Source organism: Lontra canadensis, unplaced genomic scaffold (assembly GCF_010015895.1).
Source record: "Lontra canadensis isolate GAN:19392208 unplaced genomic scaffold, GSC_riverotter_1.0 scaffold32, whole genome shotgun sequence".
NCBI lineage: Eukaryota > Metazoa > Chordata > Mammalia > Carnivora > Mustelidae > Lontra > Lontra canadensis.
The window spans coordinates 15,631,891-15,654,546 of record NW_022631026.1 but is presented as its reverse complement, the minus strand read 5'-3'; the positions used below and the strand labels follow the sequence as shown (position 1 = coordinate 15,654,546).

The window sequence follows — 22,656 nt, the reverse complement described above, 5'->3', positions numbered from 1 at the left end:
CTTTCATCCAGACCACAATGTCAATAGGTGAAGGCTAAGAAACACTGTTTTGCTGAAAACAAAAATACCAGGCAGAAAAAAGAACTAATTTTTTTAACTATCTAAAAGATATTTAATTTTTATTTTAATTTCTTTTCAGTATTCCAGAATTCATCGTTTATGATTTAAAGAGGAAATATTTTTGCTAAAGAAAGCTTTCAAGAGATGGGAAGAGGCTACAAAAAAGTGTATAAGAATATAGGGAGAGACTATGGACTCTGAAAAACAATCTGAGGGTTTTGAAGGGGCGGGGGGCAGGTGGGAGGATGGGGGAGCCAGGTGGTGGGTATCATGGAGGGCACGTATTGCATGGAGCACTGGGTGTGATGCATAAACAATGAATTCTGTTACGCTGAAAAGAAATTTAAAAATATATATGTAGGGAAAAGAAATGAAGCTAGAACAAAATTAAAATCAGTATGATCTACCATATACAAGATTTGTTCAAGCCAAGTATCTTCAATCATACCTGACTCCACTTTTTTGTATCCTACACACAATCCACCAGGAAATCCTACTGGGTTTATCCTCAGCACATAAAAATTCTGATGCTTTCTTCCATCTCTGCTGATACATCCCTGACCCAAACCACCTTCCTCTGTCTTCTATAACATGAGACTCTTGTCTTCCTGCTTCTATCCTTAACCCCACCATTCCATGACTATTCTAACCCTAAGGACCTTTTTAAAATAGAAGACACAGCATACACTACAAAAACATCAGTAGCTCCTAATTACTCAGAGTGAAAACTAAAGCCATTGCAGTGGTTTAGGAAGTCCTACAGGATCTAACCATTACCACTAGGACTCCTACCACCACCACACACACATTTTTTCTGTTACCTTATTCCTACTATCCTCATTATGCCACAGCTACAGTGCTTTCTATTCCTTGAACATCTGGGTTTTGGATCTGGGTTTGGGGCCTATAGCCCTTCAGGTACAGTTTGCTTCCTTACAGCCTTCAAGTTTTTGTCAGAGGTTTCTGTTTAGCTGAAGCATTCCCGGACCATTCAATTTAAACTGCAACCTTCTCCTAATTTGGTAGTCTCTGGACCCCTCCCCAACCTCTCTTGCTCCAACACACAAAAAAATTTCTATTAAACCAGTGGTTCTTAAATATCTGGTCTTAGGACCCTTGTGCTCTGAAAAAATTAATAAGGATCTTGTTATGGGCTATTTTTGTGCCCCTCCAAAGTCATACATTGAAACTATCTCCCAATGTGCTGGTATTAGAAGGTGGGGATTTGGGAGGTTCTTTAGGATTAAATGAGAGCATGAGGATGGAGCCCTCGGGAATGAGATTAGTACCCACACAGGAATCACAAGAGAACTTCTACTCTGCCATACAGGGATACCAGGAGAACACAGACATCTATGATCTATAAGCCAGGAAGTAGGCTCTCACCAGATCTGCTAACACGTTGATCTTGGACTTCCCACCACGCAGGATTTTGCAAAATAAATTTGTTGATTATGGGCCATTCAGTGTAAGGCATTTTGTCAGAGCAGCCCAAGCCAAGACAGACAACCAAAGACTGTTTATGTAGCTTCTGTCAATGTTTACCATATTAGAAAAACATTTTTAAAATATTTTAAAATCATAATTCATTAAATGTTTTCATTAAAGATATTTTTCAAAACCAAAAAAATAGTGAGAAGAGGAACATGGTTTTACAATTTTTGCAAATCCCAATGTCTGCTTAACAGAAAATAGCTGGATTCTCTGAGCTGCCCCTACAATGTGTTGATAGGCTTTTTGGGGGTAAAGTATCTGAATAAAATCTGGCCACACACATATAATTAGAGAAGAGTAGCATTTTAATAGCATTTTCATAGAACTGAAGATACTGTCTGATAGTTATAAACACTCAATGAGAGGTGGTTTCTTAGACATTATTTACAATATGGAAATACTAAGCCCTATAAGTGAATTTTTTGTATTCGGACCTTAAAATCCTTTCATCTTGAGCTTTGAATGGAATTTTTAAATCTGAACGATTTTAAAGGTACTACATTGATCTGCTTGAAAATATTGGTTCAGAATTATGCAGAACTTCCTTAAACCGACCTGCTGCATTACCCAAACATCTCAAAAATCAAATATAACAACCAACCTCAGACAACTTAAGTATTGGGAAGCTCTAAAGCCTGCAGTGATAGGCACAAGTTTTCCGACTTTATAATTTTGGCTTTAAAGTGTGAATTTTGTCATCAATAAATACTGACATTTTTCCTTGAAATGTCAAGCTTGCTTCACTCACTCTTGAGAAAAGGACTACAAAATACTCAAATCTGAGTCACAACAGTTTGTCTCTTACTGAGTTGGAACCACATAATGATTGTAGGTCATAAATAGAAAGTGATCAGCAATAAAAAAGGGACAAAGTACTCTACATCTGAAACTAATGATGTGCTATATGTTGGCTAATGTAAATTGTTAAAAAGATGCTTTCTACGCGCGCGCGCACACACACACACACACACACACACAATAAAAGGGACAACATATTGACACACACACAACACAGATGAATCCCAAAATAATTACTGAGTGAAAGCTAGGAGAATGTATACTGTGTTTCATTTATATGAAATTCTAGAAAATGCACACTAATCTACAGCGAACAGAGTGTGGATCAGTGTTGCCTGGGGAGGGACCACAACAAACTTTTGGGTGTGATGGGGTAGGTTTTTTATCTTGATCACGGTGATTTCTGTGTGTAGGTTTCAAATGTCATCGAATTGCACACTTTACCTGCAATTCGTTTTTCCTCAATTATAGTTCAGTAAAGCTATAGAAGACACCTAGCACACTACCTAAATATATACTAATGGTGGAGCAGGTTACAGAAGACCTCTTTTATTCTTTCAATCACAAAAACAAGCAAAACAAAACAAAAAACAAAAAAACAAAAAAACAACAATGAATCTACTTTCATTGGCTCTGATGAATAGGTCTCAGGAACCCCGTAGCGTTGGGGGGCAGGGAAGGGGTCAGAGTAAGGCGTGGAGAAAACGAACAGGACACCCCACACGCGTCCATAAACATGTGGCTGTATGCACACGGCTGACGGTGTCAAGAAGGGGCCGCGTGGAAGCGGAGACGAGGGGTTAACCTGGCCTTCCAGTTTAGGGGACACGCCGCAAAGCGGTTCCATTTCTTCAGAATTCCGAAAGGCAAAAAGTTACTTCTGAAGGTGTATTAAAGTATCACAACAGTTACGTGACTCAACAAAAATAAGTTCCCTCAGAAGAGCGCTTGCGTCGTCTGTGTCTTTCCAGCCCCACAAGTAAAACACCTGGCCATAGTGTCAGCCTTCCCAGAGGCGACCCTGAGCCATATGCTCCCTGAAAACGATGCTACTGGGGGCAGGACTACTGGTACCCACGACGCCGTTAGCGGGCACAGAGGACAGCCGGGCTGCGCGGATGCCCCCACAAGGGGCAGAGGGCTGGTGCCCTCTCCTCTGGGACCGAAGCCACGACGGTTCAAGGGACAAAGGTGGGGGGAAGTGGGGGACAGAAAACAATACAGCCCAGAGCAGGCTGACAGAAAATACAGACTTACCGAGAAGCGCTGGCCAGGCCGTTCTTCCCGAAGCCTTTAGAAGAGTATCAGCGCTCAAGATGGCAGCAAACTTAAGACTTGGTTCCTCGCTTCCCCCACCCCCAGCCCCACCCCCAGCCCCACCCCCGCCTTTTATGCCCCAGGGTGCATGCGCAGAGCTTGGCGGCTTTGCGGGGAGTGGGAGGTTCACGGGTGGGCACAGTTCCTCCTGCCCTGGAGGTTCACGGGTGGGCACAGTTCCTCCTGCCCTGGGGCGAGGGCGGAGGCTGCGTGGGGCCCCCGGAGGGCAAAGCCCAATGTGAGCTCCAAGCTCCACAAGTACAACCTGACAGACTTTACCCACCGTGTGGCCGCCCAAGATAGAAACCCAGGAACCCCTAATGAATTTACAAATTAGTTAAAGTAATGGTCAGTTATTGAGCACCTGTTAATTACATACTTAGATATATTATTGCATTTAATTCTGTTTTTCTGTTTTGGAGAGACTTGAATTGGATCTCCGGTTAGATACTAGTAACTTACGATGTTAATTTCCTGATCTTAATAAATGTATTGGTGTTATGCAGGGAAAAGTCCTTGCTTGTAGTAAATAAACACTAAAGTATTGGGGGTGTTGGGTATGATGTCAGCAATATACTTTCAAATTATTGGCAGTGACGTGTTCTTTCTACTCTTGTACCTTTTCTGCAAATTTGAAATTATTTCAAAAGAAAAAGAAAACCTTAATTTAGAAAATTATTCTAGCTGCATAAAATGAGTTGCACAACTCTCACTATTTTTCTATATTCTGTAGCATTTTCTATTACACAATAATTAACAGTTCCTTGAAAGAATAGGAACTGAGCTGTAAAGTCATCTAGATATAGGTATTTGGAGGAAGACAAAATCTTTGATTTCCTTATAATTTCTTTCATGCAGATCTAGTCAAGTTTTCAATCCCTTGAATGAATTTTGTCATTTTATTTTTTCTATCAATTTATCCATTTCCCTAGGTTTTCTAATTTATTAATGTGTAGTCTTAATAATACAAGCATATTATTTTATTTTTTTTAAGATTTTATTTATTTATTTGACAGGCAGAGATCACAAGTAGTTGGGGAGGGGCAGGCTCCCTGCTGAGCAGAGAGCCCCATGCAGGGCTCCATCCCAGGACCCTGGGATCGTGACCTGAGCCAAAGGCAGATGCTTTAACCCACTGAGCCACCCCAGCTCCCCACAAGCATATTATTTTAAAATCTTTTTGTGTCTATCATTTCTCCAAAGACATACATCTGGCCAACAGACACATGAAAAACAGCCCATCATCCCTTATATCAGGAAAATGTAAATCAAAACTATAATGAGGTTATCACTTCACACCTGTCAGAATGGTTAAATCAACAACACAAGAAACAACAGGTGTTGCCAAGGATGTGAAGAAAAAGAAATGATCTTGCACTGCTGGTGGGAATGTAAACTGGTGCAGCCACTCTGGAAAACAATATGGAGGTTCCTCAAAAGTTAAAGCACTACTGGGTTATTTACCTAAAGAATACAAAAGCCCTAATTTGAAGAGATACATGTACCCTTATGTTTATAGCAGCATTATTTAAATAGCTGAGATGTGAAAGTAGCCTCAGTGTCCATTGATTGATGAATGGATAAATAAGATGTGGATATTATTGAGCCATTTGAAAGGGGGGGTGGGGGGTTTTGGGGGGTAGGGAGGGAAAAAATGAAACAAGGTGGGATCCGGAGTGAGACAAACCATAAGAGACTCTTAATCTCAGGAAACAAACTGAGGGTTGCTGGGGTGGGGGTAGGGACAGGGTGGCTGAGTTATGAACATCGGGGAGGGTATGTGCTATGGTGAGTGCTGTGAATTGTGTTTTAAGACTGATGATCCACAGACCTGTACCCCTTGGGCAGATAGTACATTATATGTTAATTTTAAAAATGAGATATCACATAAAAAAAATGAATGAAATCTTGCCATTTGCAATGACATGGCTGGAGCTAGAGTATTAAGTGAAATAAGTCAGTCAGAAAAAAACAAATACCATATAATTTCACTCCTATGTGGAATTTAAGAAACAAAGCAAACAAGTGAGGGAAAAAAGAGAGTCAAACCAAGAAACAGACTCTTAACTATAAAGAACTGATGGTTACCAGAGGGGAGGTGAGGGGGTATGGGTTAAATAGGTGACAGGAATTAAGGAGTGAACTTGTGATGAGGGCAGGGTGATGTATGGAAGTGTTGAGTCACTATATTGTACACCTGAAACTAATATAACCCTATGCTAACTGGCATTAAAATAAAAACTTTTAAAAAGAGATAGAAAAAGGAATAATAAAGTAAAAATCTGTGTCTGTGACCATTTCCTCCTTTATTCTGTATTTGTTTATTTATATCTTCTCACATTTTCTTGACAGATCTGATTAATCTTCTTTACTGGTTTTTCTTATTCTAATTGTTCTCTAGTTCATTTATCTTTTCTATATCTGTATCCTTTCCTTTTAAAAAATTTCTTTGAGTTTGTTTTATTATTTATCATAGCCTCTTGCATTGAATATTTACTGTCTTTATTTATTTATTTATTTAAGAAGGCATCACGTGTACTCAGGGCCTGAACTCATGACCCTGAGATCAGGACCTGAGCTCAAATTGAGTCCAATGCTTAACTGACTGAGCCACCCAGGCGTCTCTACTGTCTTTATTTTTAACCTCTCATTTCCTTAAAAAAAAAAAAAAGTACTTAAACTATATAATTTTCCTTTAACAATTGCTTTAGTTGTATCCCTTAAGTTTTTATGGCTTATTTCATTATAATTCAGTTTTAAATTTTTCTAATTCCTATTGAGATTTATTTTGTAATCTGTGGGCCAAAGATCATTTTTATTTCCAGATATGTGAAGTATATTGTTGTCTTCTTTCTATTCATTTATAACTTGTAGTAATTGCATTGTGGTCAGAGAATATGGTCTGTATAATACTGATCACTTCAAATTTCTTGACACTTGCCTCATTGCCTAGTGTCTGGTCTTTTTTTTTTTTTTTAAGATTTTATTTATTTATTTGACAGAGATCACAAGTAGGCAGGCAGGGGGGGGGGGGAGCAGGGGGAAGCAGGCTCCCCACCCAGCAGAGAGCCCGACTCGGGTCTTGATCCTAGGATCCTGAGACCACGACCCAAGCTGAAGGCAGAGGCCCTAACCCACTGAGCCACCCAGGCGCCCCTGGTCTTTTTGTAAACATCTATCCATGACAACAAGTTGTTAATTTTTTCCAAGTATCAGGTACAGAAAGTGATTTTTGTCAGCTTCTTGTAAATCTGCCAATTTTTTCTTTCTATATTTTGACTATATTTTATAAAGTATATAAAAGTTTAAGCTTCTTGGGTGCCTGGGTGGCTCAGTGGGTTAAGCCGCTGCCTTCGGCTCAGGTCATGATCTCAAGGTCCTGGGATCGAGTCCCGCATCAGGCTCTCTGCTCAGTGGGGAGCCTGCTTCCTCCTCTCTCTCTCTCTGCCTGCCTCTCCATCTACTTGTGATCTCTCTCTGTCAAATAAATAAATAAAATCTTTAAAAAAAAAAAAAGTTTAAGCTTCTTTTGATGAGTTTGCTTATTTAATCAATTTGTAATAATCTTCTTCAAGTCCAAAAAAAGTTTTTGTCTTAAAGTCTATTTTGCGTGGTATTGATTTAGCCATGCCAGCTTTCATTTAGGCGGTATTTGCCTTTGTTTATCTTTTTCTGTTCTTTTTCTATTAACCTTCTGTGTCTTTATAAATGTCTCTTGTAAATAAGATGTAGCTCAATGTTTGCTCATTTTTTGTTTGTTTAATGTTTGTTTATTCAGACGTAGTAGGTTCTTTTTACCTTTGGTCTATTGACCTTGTGATTTCTAATTTTTGAGATTCATTCCTACCATTTTAGGTGTTAAGATTTTGATACATTTTCTAGGTTTCTCCATTATTGTTTTCTTTGAGACTGATTGAAAAAAAAAAAAATTACCTTCTCCTTCTCTACTTCACCCCCACCGGCCACTTGGGAAGTTATTCACTCTGTTACCATCTCTTCGAGATCACCCTACAATTTGTAACACTTATTTAATGGAAGGAATTCTGAAGTTAATCAATGTCTTTACCCTCCTAATAAACAATACAAAGACCTGGGGGCATATTAACTTCAATTGTCACCTCCCTTCTAACTTATCTGCTGGGAGGAATTTCTGTGAATATCTGACAGATCATCTGCCCCTTGTATTTAACTTGCTCCTACTCATCCTTCATTTCCCAGTTTAAATGCCATTTCCTCTAAGAAGACTTCCCTAGAGTCTGGGTCAGTAGTCATCAAACTGGATTACCCTGCACTTAGAAAAACACCCAAAGAGGGGCACCTGGGTGGTTCAGCTGGTTAAACATATCTGCCTTCAGCTCAGGTCATGATCCCAGGGTCCTGGGATTGAGCCCTGCATCCGGCTCTCTGCTCAACGGGGAGCCTGCTTTTCCCTCTGCCTGCCTCTCCCCCTGCGTGTGTGCTCTCTCTCTCTCTATTTCTCTCAGTCAAATTAATTAATTAATTAATTACGTCCAAAAAAATACCCAAAGACTTCCAAAAGGGCACTGGCATAATAATTTTAAAGGATTCAATCTCCAGAGCCTTACCTTTTTTTTTTTTAAGATTTTATTTATTTATTTGACAGAGAGGGAGATCACAAGTAGGCAGAGAGGCAGATAGAGAGAGGTGGGGGGAAGCAGGCTCCCCACTGAGCTGAGAGCCCCATGCAGGGCTCAATCCCAGGACCCTGAGATCATGACCTGAGCCAAAGGCAGAGGCGCCCCCAGATCCTCACCTTTTATGTGTAGTCTTCCCTAATACTGATCTGCCTGAGAAACAAGCTACCTACAAGCCTGAAGCAGATAGTTCTTCTTTTCTCCTTCCCTTTCATCACTTTATAAAATAAAGGTATGTCTATATTACCTTTATTTACCATTGTGCTTGGTCTGGCCCTGGCATATAAATTCCCCTCAAACACCAAACAAATAGCAGTTCAAAATATTAACATCAGCGAAACTTTTAGTTGTGCTTTCTCTGTATTATTCAATTTTTTCTGAAAGACAAAGCATTAGAAATGGAGTGTTTTGGTGCCTGTTCGGTTGTTAATAATTAGACATAACATGGAGTCAAATAAAGAGTAGAGTTGCCAGATTAAGCAAGTAAAAACACAGAAACCTAGTTTCATTTGAATTTCCACTAACAAAATTTTTTTCAGTATATGGATTACCAGATATACTAAAACACTGAAAAATTATTGGTCTCTGAAATTCAAACTTAACTCTGCATCCTGTATTTTATCTGACAACCCTAGCTAATATTAAGAACAACTTTCATATTTTTCTTTCGTCTCTTTGACATTTTTTAAAAATACAGTGTTCCCAAGAGAGAGTTCTATTGGAGCAAACCCAACCCAAAAATGTAAGAACTTTTAAAGCAGAGATGCTTTATTTCAACCAGGCTACAAACTCATGTCAAGAATCTTTTCCTTATTTAGCAATCTATCTTAGAATTAGAATTACAAAATAAGATGGTTATCATAGTGATGTTTATTAATATGTTGATTTGAAATGAAAACTTAAGTCAGACTTGTGCTGTTGGAAAATTAATCAGATTGGGCTAAACGATTTGGCTATATGTGGGAACTTTTCACATATTAACTTCACCAAATCTTCAACTCTAGGGTTTTATAGAAACTAACACATTATAAAAAATAAATGTTATCAAATAAGTAATGATAAATATTACCAAAGTATCTTCATGTTAGAAGTTCATTGATCTGCATACTTAAGATGAGTACCCTTCATATATGTTATACCTCAATGAACAAGAAGAAAAAAGCTTTGAAAAGGAATGTGGAAATTAACAATATATTTTCTAATTTATATCTGCTAAGTCACAGCTAAATGAAAGAATTACATATATAATTTGGTAATTTATGATAAGGCCTTTTTGCTAAACTGCCCAGAAATTCAGAATGTAGACAATTCTGAAGGCTGGGAAGGAAATTTTTTTCAAGTCAACTGCCCCCAATTTTGGCACCAACAACAAAAAGAAGAAGAAGTTTGAAGAATCTAGCCAAGTTCTCAATCATTGTAGATATGAGAGCATTAAGAATGCAAGAGCAATAAGGTTTAAGAACCACAAACACCAAGTTTTAGTTTCTCATAGCAACCTGGACTTCTTCCTTTGCTTATCATACTATGTAAACATATATTCATTCATGTAACTATTTAATGTCTGTGTATCCTACAACATCAATTCGTCCAGAAGCAAACACATTGCTGAGCATGTTGCTTTTCCTCAGTGAACATCGCGTGAAAGATTTAATGGGCAAATGCACCAGATGCAGGCGGTATTTGCAATTCCAGGAGTGGATGTGATTAGCCAGAACACGTGCTCAGAGCAGAGGATGGAACTCTAGAAACAGAAGTAGATTAGCCAAGCCCTTTTAGGGCCACATCTGTGTCATCTGCATTTACAGCTCTCCCTTCTCCTTTCCTCCCTCATCTCTAATAGGGGCATGGTGTCTTGCACACAGGAACAATACAAAAGGAAAAATGACCCTGCTTGGACTGCTTTACCAAACCAATCTAAGACCCAGCGTAGATAACTACTGTTAAGAGATACAGTAACTCTAGAAGAGTATGGCACTGGGCAAGTCTCTCAATGTCTTCGATCTTTATTGTCATCACCGTCTTATGGAAGAAACAGATGTTAAATACATAAAACATAGTAGCTCCCATCTCCCCTTCAAGGAAGCTGCACATAATCCCTCCTGAGAACTAGCTATTTAAACGTTTTCTTTTTCTATCATCCATTTTAGCCAATCATCTCTGATTGCATCATGCACTCATACCATGTGAAATATTTGTGGGTAAGAATCTTTTCCACCAGTTTCCTTTTCCTTCAGTATCCTAGAGTCAAGTCCATTTTTCCTATGTTTCCTTTTCCTTCAGTATCCTAGAGTCAAGTCCATTTTTTCTATGTTTCCTTTTCCTTCAGTATCCTAGAGTCAAGTCCATTTTTCCTATGTTTCCTTTTCCTTCAATATCTTAGAGTCAAGTCCATTTTTTCTGTTTCCTTTTCCTTCAGTATCCTAGAGTCAAGTCCATTTTTTCTATGTTTCTGCTACCCACTTTCTCTTACTTTTACCCCAATTTATTTAACAGTGATGACTTGTTCAGATAGTTCAGTTCGACTGGGTTTGGGTGTTGTCTGGTTTTTTCTAGATGCCACCAGGAGGCAGCATGAACTTAGTGATGACCTCACTCACATCTATGGTCATTCTGTCACTTCTAAAAGAACATGTCAAAGATACAATTAAACCTGACCCTTTTTCTTTTTTCTCAAACAATACCCAGTGTTAATGAGGCCATGCGGGAGCCGCTGAAGTGCTCATTCAATGCTATATACTTGCAGTTGAAGTGTTCATTGGGGACAACTTGAAACACCATGGTGAATATCTTTTTTTCTAGCATTCCCCTTTCCCACAAGCTCTCTCCTACCCCCTGTCATTTCATTTGAGGAGATTACTGTGGTCGAGAGCAGAGATTTAGCTCCAGGGACATTCAGTACAGCATTGCTTAAAATAACATAAACTAGAAAATGATGTAAAGATCCATCAATAAGGGATTCGGGTCATATAACTGATTACTACACGGCTGTTAAAAATGATATTGTTGAAACGTTTTCCAAATATGTGGTGTATATATCACAAGATATGGTACATGGGACAATTGTAAATGGACATTGTTTCATCCCTATATCTGCTCCCATTTCCTAGAAACCACCCTGGCTCATCATGGCCTCCTCCTGGACAGCTAGAAGGCTAAAACTTCCCATACAAGCACACAATCTTCTTTTACCTGTCTTCCTTAGGGGCTCTCTGTCCCGTTCCTGTTTCAAGGCCGAGGCTTCATCCTGCCATCATGGCCCCAGTATCTTTTCCTTTCCACTTAGCCTTTCCTCAGTCTAGCAGTCAGCTTCGTCCTCATCGCTTTCAAGACCTTTTTAATGTTTCCTGAAATGCCAACTCTGCCCCTTCTTCTACACTTCAGGAGGTGGCATTGAAGTAAGCTTTGAAGGATGCGGAGGATTTGGTGTGGCAGAGACAGAGACCATGGAGGTATGTCAGAATAATATAGACCAGGGCAAAAAAAGAGAAACATAGCATGAAATGCATAGAGAACTAAAATCAGGTCAGTGGCAAACAAGAGTAAATTGAGAAACTTATTCAAAGATCCAACCTAGGGGTAGCAGGGACTTGATTACAGAGGACAGAGCATGGTATTCTAGAGAGTTTCAACCTCACCCTGGAACTAAGTTTAAGGAGTGATGAAATCAAATCACCATGTTTTGTGGGAAATGGATTCATGGGGAAAGTGGGTTTTCACAGTAAGAGATGAGAGACATGATAAGGGCTTGAATTAGAGCAGAGGCAGGAAATATAGAGAAGAGGGGTCAGATTCAAGATTATGTAGAACATCAAATTAACAGGACCTTGTGACATGGACTACAGACCTAATGTAGGTTAGGTAAGAACCAGGATCGTATCTATCTCACCCACAGCTGACATCTCCTGCACCTAACACTGTATTCCACATAGGTACTCAGTACGTGTTTCTTAATGAATTGAAGGTGGGTAGATAACAGAAGAATTAAATGCAAAATGACTGCAGATCTTATTACTGAGTGGAGGAATTTATTTCTCCTCCCCTTAAATACTCGCTGGCCTTGTGATTTGATTCACTTTAGCCACCAAAATTCCTGATATCAGAAGGATTAAAATGAGAAAGAAAAGAATGGTCTCTAATTGAATAATTAGCATAAATTTAAATAATGACTGATGATACACCTGTGAAATAATATGTAATTGAGTGTTCCTTAAAATAAAAGTAGAAATGTGTTTGACAAATTTAATGATTATGTAAAATTAAAATTGTTGACAATGTCAACATGATTTAGAAAAGGAGAGGCATAGATAAGAATGAAGTTAAAATCAATTAAAAGAATCATCTTATTTGGCATGAGACTATAATATTGATTAGCTTCAGACAAAGTAAGAAAATAGAAGTACAAATAGGTTTATTTATTTGAAATGTAAAGTTACAGACTGTAACTATAGACAATATTAAAGAATAAAATACCATAAAATCCAGTTATATGAGACTTAAAAACACATACCAAAGGAGCACCATATACAAAGATTGAAACTGAAAGAATAAAATACATATACCTTGTGAATCACAAGCACAGCTGAGTTTCAAGGGGAGAGAAATAAACACTTCCATATGATGGCCTGATCTTCAGAGTCATTTTGCAAAGTGCGTGATTCAGGAAGACATAAAGATGAGAGATGTTTTCGCAATTAATCACTACATCATGAAAATTCTAATTGAGATCAGTAGGAAAATAGAAGAAAGAAACAGGAAAATAGGGAGAAAAACAAAAGATATGGAACATAAGAAACAAACAGCAAATGGTGGATATAAACCTAGCCATACTGATAAACATGCTGAGTATAAATGTTCTAAACATTTCAGTTAAATGCACAGGTTGTCAGATTGGATAAGAAAGCAAGAGTCAATTATATGTTGTCTAAGAGAAACTCCCCCCAAACATAAAAACACAGGTTAAAAGCAAAGTGTGGACTTGATTATGATGACAGAAAAATATGTATTATGCCTACACAATCAAAAGAAAGCTAGGGTGGCATAGGAATATGAGAGGAACCAGATTTCAGAGCAAGGAACAATCCTAATGACAAAGAAGGTAATTGCATAATGATATATATAAAGGTCAGTTTATTAAGAGGACATAACATTCTTCGGCGTGTATGTAAATAACAGAGTTTCAAAATATCTGAAGCAAAAACTATTGGAGGTGAAGGGACAAATGGACAAATCCATAATTTTAGCTGGAGATTTTAACAGTAATAGACAAAGTGAAAAGAAAATTGGTAAAGGTATAACAGCTGACCATTATCCTCAATCAACTTGACCTATTTGCCATTTAATAAAAATTCCACCTAGCAACAGCGGAATGCATCATCTTTTCAAGTGCACACAAAACTTTGCCAACATAAGCCATATTCTGGACCACAAAATAAGGCTCTATAAATTTAAAAGAATAAATGTTATGACCAGAGTAGAACTAAATTAGAAATCAACAAACAGATATTTGGGGAATCTCTAAGTATTTGGAAATTAAACACACATTTCTAAATAATGGAGGGCTAAAGAAGAAATTACAGGGGAAATTAGAAAATACGTTGAATTAAATGAAAATTACAAAGTAGCTTATCAAAGTATATGAGTCACTGCAGCAGTAATGCTTTAAGGGGAATTTATATTATTAAATGCTCTCAATTTAATGTTATGAAATTTTACTTTAAGATCATAAAAATGTGAATTAAGTGAATTAAACTCATAGGCATTAGGAAGGAAATAATAAACATCAGAGAAGTCAATAAAATAGAAAATAAATAACAAAGAACAATCAGTGAAATAAAACCAAAGAACAATAAAAGTGACAAAACTCAGATCAAATCTGACTCTTGAACAGTCAGACTGATCAAACATAAAAGAAGGAAGACACAAATAAAAAAGGATAGAGAGGACAACACTACAGATACGACGTATTTTAAAATAAAAGAATATTATGAGGAGTTTATGCCATTTAGATGAAATCAACAAATTCTTTGAAAGACAAAACAACAAAGGTCACTCAAGAGAAAGTGACAGGCTGGCTAGCCCCAGGCCATTTAAATAAGTTGCATTTGTAGACGGAAATTTACCCCAAAAGAAAAGTCTAGTTCCAGAAGTCTCCAGTGGTAGATGATACCAACATTTTAGTTAAGAAATAAGACCAGGCTTATGTAAAATCTTTCCAAAAACATGAAGGGGACAATATGCTTCACGATTTGTTTTTTTTTTTTTTTTTAGATTTTATTTATTTATTTGAGAGAGAGAGAGAGAATGAGAGAGAGAGAGAGCATGAGAGGAGAGAGGTCAGCTGGAGAAGCAGACTCCCTGCAGAGCAGGGATTCCCGATGTAGGACTCAATCCTGAGACTCCAGGATCACGACCTGAGCCGAAGGCAGTCACTTAACCAACTGATCCACCCAGGCACCCCCACAATTTGGTTTTTGAGGTAAACATTACCCTAGTACCAAAACCAGATAAAGCTAATAGAAAACAACTACAAACCAAAATCTTTCATAAAAATGAATGCAAAATATCCTTAACAAAACATTAGCATAGCAAGTCCAGAAATACATAAAGGGAAAACGCTACATGGGATTTACCTTGGGAATGCAAAGTTGGTTTAACATTTAAAATATCTATCAATGTAGGGATAGGTGGCTGGGTTATGGACATTGGGGAGGGTATGTGCTATGATGAGTGCTGTGAAATGTGTAAGCCTGATGATTCACGGACCTGCACCCCTGGGGCAAATAATACATTATATGTTAATTATTTCTTTAAAAAGAATGTTATAGGGGAAAAAGACCTGAACTACCGGTAAGGTGAAATGGATTGATTCCTCTCCAGCAGTGAAAATGAATGAACTGAATCTACATATATCTAAATATCTTGAAAATACAATTTTGAATTAAAATAAACTGCAGAAGTCTATGTCCGATATTGTACATTTGTGTAAACACTAAGCAAACAATAGTATATATTGTTTATGCATGCTTACACGTTAAGATTTTAAATTCTCGTTTAATACATGAGAATTAGAATGCTCATTTATCAGCTTTAAGATACTGGTTTCCTCTGGCATGAAGAAAGTCTGAAGGAATGGGTGGTGGGGTACCAGGGGAACTTGAGCTATATCTTTAATGTTTTATTTCATTTATGTCCCAGAGAAAACAACAGAGACAGAACTGAATGCAAAAACAAAAGGGGGGGGCAAACTATTATGATCTTTTTGGCATTATGGGAAGTACATATAGGTATCTGTTATATTATTTTCTATTCTTTTGATATATTTAAAATGTTTTACAATTTAACATCACTTTAAAATGGAATAAAGCTAGCCACACTATCCACTTGGCCCCCCAAAGTGCAGTATAGGGTAATCATATTCCTGAAGAATTTCACAATTGACACAGATTTACAAACAAGAGTCAATACCTATTAGTTCTCTCAGAAAACTTCCTCAGAGGGATGAACAGAGAATCAGGTCACTGGTTTCTTAATGACACTTCTGTAGTATCCCTTGAAGGATGCCAGTCAACCCTAGTGATCCACCAGATAGATAATGGCAGCAAGTCAGCAGATACAGCTGCATGATTAAATTATCACTGAGGGTTAGTGAGCGCCCTGTGATACTAGCCTTGCAAGTGAGGTCAGAGATATGTCTGTGCTTAGAAAGGAGGATTCAGTGCAATAAAAATCTAGCCTGTAAGGAACTCTACCATATTCTTCCCCTATCTTAACACTGATCACTTGGAATCATTATTACCCGTCTGTAGGCTTGGCTCAGTAGACACACAATAAATAATTGCTGGTTGACTAATTAGCCTCCAGGAAATGAAATTCCATTAATAAGGGGATTGTGCCCACTTATCCCTGACTCCTAATATGGTGGACCTAGAAGATGGGAACCAGCAAACATATCGAATGGGTGAAGGGAAAGCCAAAGCTGGAGCTACTTCCATGAAAACCTCCCAATTCTCTCCAGCCAAAAGGATATCTTCCTTTCAAATTTGTACCCTCTTAGAATATTTAACATTCATTCTTACAGATACATGTGTTTAGGTCTCATGTTTCATTACTACCTTTTAGGTTGAAAAGAAAGGATTATTTTCTGGGATGCCTGAGTGGCTCAGTCAGTTAAGTGGTTGCCTTCAGCTCAGGTCATGATGCTAGTGTCCTGGGATCGAGTCCCACATAGGGCTCCTTTCTCGACAGGGAGTCTGCTTCTGCCTCTTCCTGCCTGTGCTCGCTTGCTCTCTGACAAATAAATAAAATGTTTTTTTTTAAAAAAAGAGAGTAAGGACTGTTGCCTTTTAGTCATTTATTACAGAATGATAGAAAATAGAAAAAAGTCTTAAAGCTAAAATTAATTCATTTTATAATCTCCTAAGTTAAGCAGAATTATATTAACCTTAATATACACAACTCCAGACCCTTGAAAATGAAATCCCACCTCCACGTATTTAGTTAGTTGGTACCGGAGCACTGGGCAATGATCTGTGCCAGACCACCAATAGGGTCAGTGTGCCTGTCTGCTCAGCCATTTCCCATTAAACACCAGCAAACAAAGACAGCTGCCAGACATTTTCTAGGTCATTTGTTCTGTTTGTAAACAGAAAGTGTACAATAATTAACAAGATGTAATCATTTGCAAACTGGGTTTACACAGAATGAAAGTTGTTTTTTTTTTAAAGGAAGGAAATTAAGGCAAGTCTTAAGTGCTTAATGACCCCATTAATTGAGAGATAGGTAATTAAAGAAATTAAACAGGAGGGGTAATGGCCTTGGAGCCATTAATCTATTCTGTGAGTACTGCTAATGCTTACCAGGTGATTTTCATCTGAATTAAGAGCTGAGAGTCAGTCTACTTTCACACAATATTTCGTGGATCTGGCCGATCAGAAGAATCACTTGGAAAGCTCTTGAAAAACACAGATCCCAGGATTCTCTTTATACAGCTTTAATCAGAATCTCAGGGGTAGGGCTCATACACAAGGATTTTTCAAAAGCCTAACAGGTGACTCTTTGAAAGGGCTAGCTAGGTTTGGACAACATTGTGCAGGACACAGTTTCTCAACGTAGGCACTGCTGACTTTTTTGGATAGTTAGTTGTTGTGGATGCTGTCCTGTGCATCATAAGATGTTCAGCATCATCCCTGGCCTCTACCCAGTAGATACCAGTAGCACCCTCCCTTCCACAAATTGTAAGAAAAACAAAATGTCACCAGACATTGCTAGATTTCCCTGGGAGCTGAAATCACCATCTATTTAAGAATCACTGCTTTATTATTTTTTTTAAATTTTTATTGTGTTATGTTAGTCAACAGACAATACATCATTAGTGCTGGAACAAATAATCCTAAAATTTGTATGGAACCAGAAAAACCCCAAATCACCAAGGAAAGGTTGAAAAAGAAAAACAAAGCTGGGGGCATCACATTGACTGATTTTAAGCTTTACTACAAAGCTGTGATCACCAAGACAGTATGGTACTGGCACAAAAACAAATATATAGACCAATGGAACAGAGTAGAGAGCCCTGATATGAACCCTCAACTCTATGATCAAATAATCTTCAACAAAGCAGGAAAAAATAGACAGTGGAAAAAAGACAGTCTCTTCAATAAAGGGTGTTGGGAAAATTGGACAGCTATGTATAGAAGAATGAAACTCTACCATTCTCTTACACTGTGCACAAAGATAAACTCAAAATGGATAAAAGACCTCAATGTGAGACAGGAATCCATCAGAATCCTAGAGGAGAACATAGGGAATAACCTCTCCGACATCGGCCACAGGAACTTCTTTCAAGACATGTCTTTAAAGGCAAGGGAAACAAAAGCGAAAATGAACTTTTGGGACTTTATCAAGATTAAAAGCTTCTGCACAGGAAAGGAAACAGTCAACAAAAGAAAGAGGCAACCCACGGAATGGGAGAACATATTTACAAAGGACACTAGAGACAAGGGGCTGATATCCAAGATCTATAAAGAACTCCTCAAACTCAACACCAAAAAAACTGATCATCAAGTCAAAAAATGGGCAGAAGACATGAACAGACACTTCTCCAATAAAGACACACAAATGGCTAACAGGCGCATGAAAAAGTGTTCATCATCATTAGCCATCAGGGAGATTCAAATCAAAATCTCATTGAGATACCACCTTACACCAGTTAGAATGGCAAAGATTAACAAGGCAGGAAACAACGAATGTTGGAGAGGATGTGGAAAAAGGGGAACCTTCTTACACAGTTGGTGGAAACCACTGCTTTAGAACAACCCTGTCAGATGGAACTTTCTGCAATGAGGGAAATGCCCAACATGGTAGCCACAAGCCACATGTGGTTACTGAGCTCTTGAAATGTGGCCAGTACAACAATGGACTTGAATTTTAAATGCTATTTTATTTTAACTAATTTAATTGTAAAAGCCACATATATAACTAATTGTTATCATATTGGACAACACAGTTTTACAAGATTCAAATCTGACTCTAGGCAGTGAAATCTATACAATGTCTTCTCTACGTGCTTCTGAGACATGCAACGTAGAAATAATTTACAAAAATAGAAAACCTACCTACTCTCTTGTATGAATTAGAAAGGGGGCTGTCAATAGCCCCCTTCAGTCCCAATCTTGACCTCTTTTTATTTTCAGTCCCTAACATTTTCTTAGAAAAAAAAATCCCATTGCTATCTGTTTTTTATCAATTCTTAGCAGGTTAAACATAGAGTTACCATCTGGTATAGCAATTCTATTTCTAGATGTATACTCAAGAAAGATGAAGACATATGTCCATGCAAACACTGGAACATGAATGTTCATAGCTGCATTGTTTTTTCCAGTTTTACTGATGTATAACTGACATACAGCACTTTATAAATTTAAGGTATATGGTACAATGATTTGTCTTACATAAAAGGTGAAATGATTGTCACAATAAGTTTAATTATCTCATATAAATAGAAAAAATAGAGAAAAAGAAAAATAAGTTTGTTTTCCTTGTGATGGGAACTCTTAGCATTTATTCTAACAACTTCCATATACACCATACATTAGTATTAATCATAGTTGTCATGTTGTACATTCCATCCACAATACTTATTTATCTTAAAACTGAAAGTTTATACCTTTTGACCGCCTTCATCCAATCCCCCCTCCACCTCTGGTAACGAACACATCTGATCTCTTTTCCTTTGTTTGTTTTGCAGATTCCATATACATATGAGATCATACAGTATTTATCTTTCCCTGGCTTATTTTTCTTAGCGTAACATCTTGAAGGTCATCCATGATGTTGCAAATGGCAGGATTTTCCTTTATTATGGCTAATTACCATATATATTAATTTATATGGTATTACTATATATATAGATTACCACATATATATAGATTATCACATATATAGATATAGATATCTATATCTATACATATATATAGATTACCACATATATAGATATAGATATCTATATCTATATCTATACATATATATAGATTACCACATATATATATATATATAGATATAGATATCTCACATCTTCATTACCAATTCATCCATCCATGGACAGTTAGATTGTTTCCAGGTATTGGCTTTTGTAAATAAGACTGTATAGCTGCATTATTCATAATAGCCAAAAAGGGGAAATAATCCCAATGTCTAACAACTGATGAATGAATAAACAAATGTATATCTATCAATGGAATATTAATCAGCAATAACAAGGAATGAAGCCCTAATATATTCTACAACAGGATGAACCTTAAAAACGTTATGCTAAATTAAATAAGCCAGTCACAGAAGACCACATACTATATGATTCCATTGATACGAAAGATCTGTAATAGGCAAATCAATAAAGACAGAAAGTAGTTAAGCAGTTGTCTAGGACTGGGGTGAAATGAGGACATTGGTTGATTATAGCTAATGGTTATGGGGTTTCTTTTTAGTGTGATGGAAATGTTCTAAAATTAAATTGTGGTGATGGCTATACAATTCTGTGATTACACTAAATCTGTTGAATTATACACTTTAATAGGATGAATTGTATGGTATGAACATTGTATCTCAACAGAGCTGTTAAAACCTCTGTTGGTGTATTTCACTCTATAAGCAAATCTAACAAGAAAATCTGTATGATAATATCATTTGGTGGATAATATTTATTATCAAACTGGAAGCAGCTTTGGGTAATGCCATTATCTTATTCCAAAATAGTCTCTTCACTGGTTACTAGCACTCTCATTTCCAAGATAATTGAAGTGACCTTGCATTGCATCCAAACTCGGGCTAAAGAATTTTAAGCCCAGCCCTTACTCAACAACAAATCCTTCCACTCTACGAGAACCATTGTAGGACAAGGAATCCATTCAAAGGATATTCTGCATAACCCGAGCCTGCAATTCAATGGGCCCATCCTTGTAATTCCTGCCTTCCTCTCTAGTCCATAGGAATAATGGACTCATGAACATTGCCAATGAGAAAAGATAAAAGGATTAAGAGATTTTCTAATCTAATTTTGTCACAAGTCCGGTCAGTCAGACCCTGTCCTGGACATAAATTGCTAAGTCATGGAAAATAAATAGTTCTGTCAAGCAATTAGAAGAGGACATTCACTTTTAGAACCAAGCAACCCCAGATAGAGCCCGTTCTCTGCCTTTCAGCTCTGACTCAGATAACTTTAAAGGAAATGAAAACATTTCCAGGTTTTCCATTATGAAGTGAGACCTGGTACTGAAGATAACTGCCAGGCCTATGCAGCCTGAGCGTGGACCCTTCAGGAGACCTCCGGGGAGTGTGCAGAAGATGAGGAAGAAAAACAGCAAGTACAAGGGAGGTAAAATTTTTCATAATGTAAACAAACAAGCAAAAAAAAGGTCTATCTATGGCAATTTTGTTTTTATTGTCCAGAAGAAATCATGTTGAAGGAAATTAAACTGTTTGTCTAAGTGGTTAGATAGAGATCTGTGAAGAATGATATATAGAGAAGTAGGGGCTCAGATTCCACGGCAGAAAAGAACAGCCTTTTAAAGGAAAAATGTGTAGAGAGGAATACTGATTCAGTAACTCATTCAGTAGACAAGGCAGGAGACCTCAGGTTACAACGCAGTGACATAGTTCTGACCTCTCTTCCATTCACTGAGGATGTAGTTGAACAAATACATAGAGCATTTATGAGAAAAGCTAAGTCCTTTGGAATGGTTCTGGGAAAAGTCTGAGTTGTTTGGAGGAAAAGTGCCATCTTCAAGACATGCTGCATTAATTGTACCTTGAATTTCTTATAACTAGATAGAGTGGCAACCTTCCCTGGCCTTCATCACCTGGCTGGATAAGCGTGTCCCTCTTCTGTGTTTTGACAATGCCCTGGATATACCCTTAATTCACTTTAAATTATTTAAGGTTATTATTTTTTAATCTTCTTTCATCACAAGACAGTGAACATCGCAAGAACGAAGACATTGTTGGCATTCGTATGGTTTTCAGTTTTCAAGGTACGCCTCAACAGAGTTTCTAAGTGGGCATACTTTCTCATCCCTGGTAGATAGTGTTTAATTTTCTGGTATTCCATAGGCCAACTGGTAATTCAGTTGGTAATCAGTAATTCTAATTGCTTGACTGGTAATTAGGTAATTCAAAGATTACCATACCTGGACTCTGCCGCAAGACCTTGTAGTAAGTCAAATTGTAATGTAACGCTGAATTCAACTAGTATTGGGGCTGGGCTCCAAAATGGAAGCCTTATACAAAATTGTGCACTGGAGTGGATTTGGTGTCATTACATAGGCTTCAAGTCTAATGTTTTCCAAAAAACATTGTCTCATGGGACATCTGAACCGCACTTCCCCAATCTGTCACCCAAGTGAGATTTACATGTTATTTCAGCCATCTGTATATGAGATGTTAAAGAAACAAATTGCTTAGTGACAGCCATAGGCCCTGAAAGAATTCAAGCACCTTCCCTGTTGTCTGTCTTCATGGGAGGCGGCATTGTGGGGGCAGCGTAACAGAGCCATTGAAGAGTCCAATGTATGTCTTAGACCACGTACCCACATCCCCGACATGGACTCGGAAATTTTATTATGTTCCTTGCGTGTTCCAGATCATTAAACCTAATCCCAGATCTTGTCCTTTTTCTTTTTTCTTTTTTTTTCTCTTGCTCCGAGTAGAACTTTTTAATTGCAACATTACAATGGATTGTCTGGATAGGAAGTATGTTTTCAACAGATCTTTCAGTTATGATCTTTCCATTTTCCCACTTAAGTAAAAGTTATAAAAGACGCAGTTTCTTTTTTCTGGACTGCCT

The 22,656-nt window shown here is 37.6% G+C and overlaps 1 protein-coding gene across 1 annotated transcript in view; it reads right to left on the bottom strand.

Moving 5' to 3' along the window:
- TDRD15 (tudor domain containing 15) overlaps window positions 1–3,655 on the bottom strand; it is a 38,246-nt gene extending 34,591 nt beyond the window's left edge. Inside the window, exon 1 of the mRNA XM_032866921.1 lies at window positions 3,610–3,655. The gene's annotated coding sequence lies outside the window, so the exon portion shown is untranslated. The remainder of the gene's footprint in view (window positions 1–3,609) is intronic.
- Between the last annotated feature and the right edge of the window lie 19,001 nt (window positions 3,656–22,656).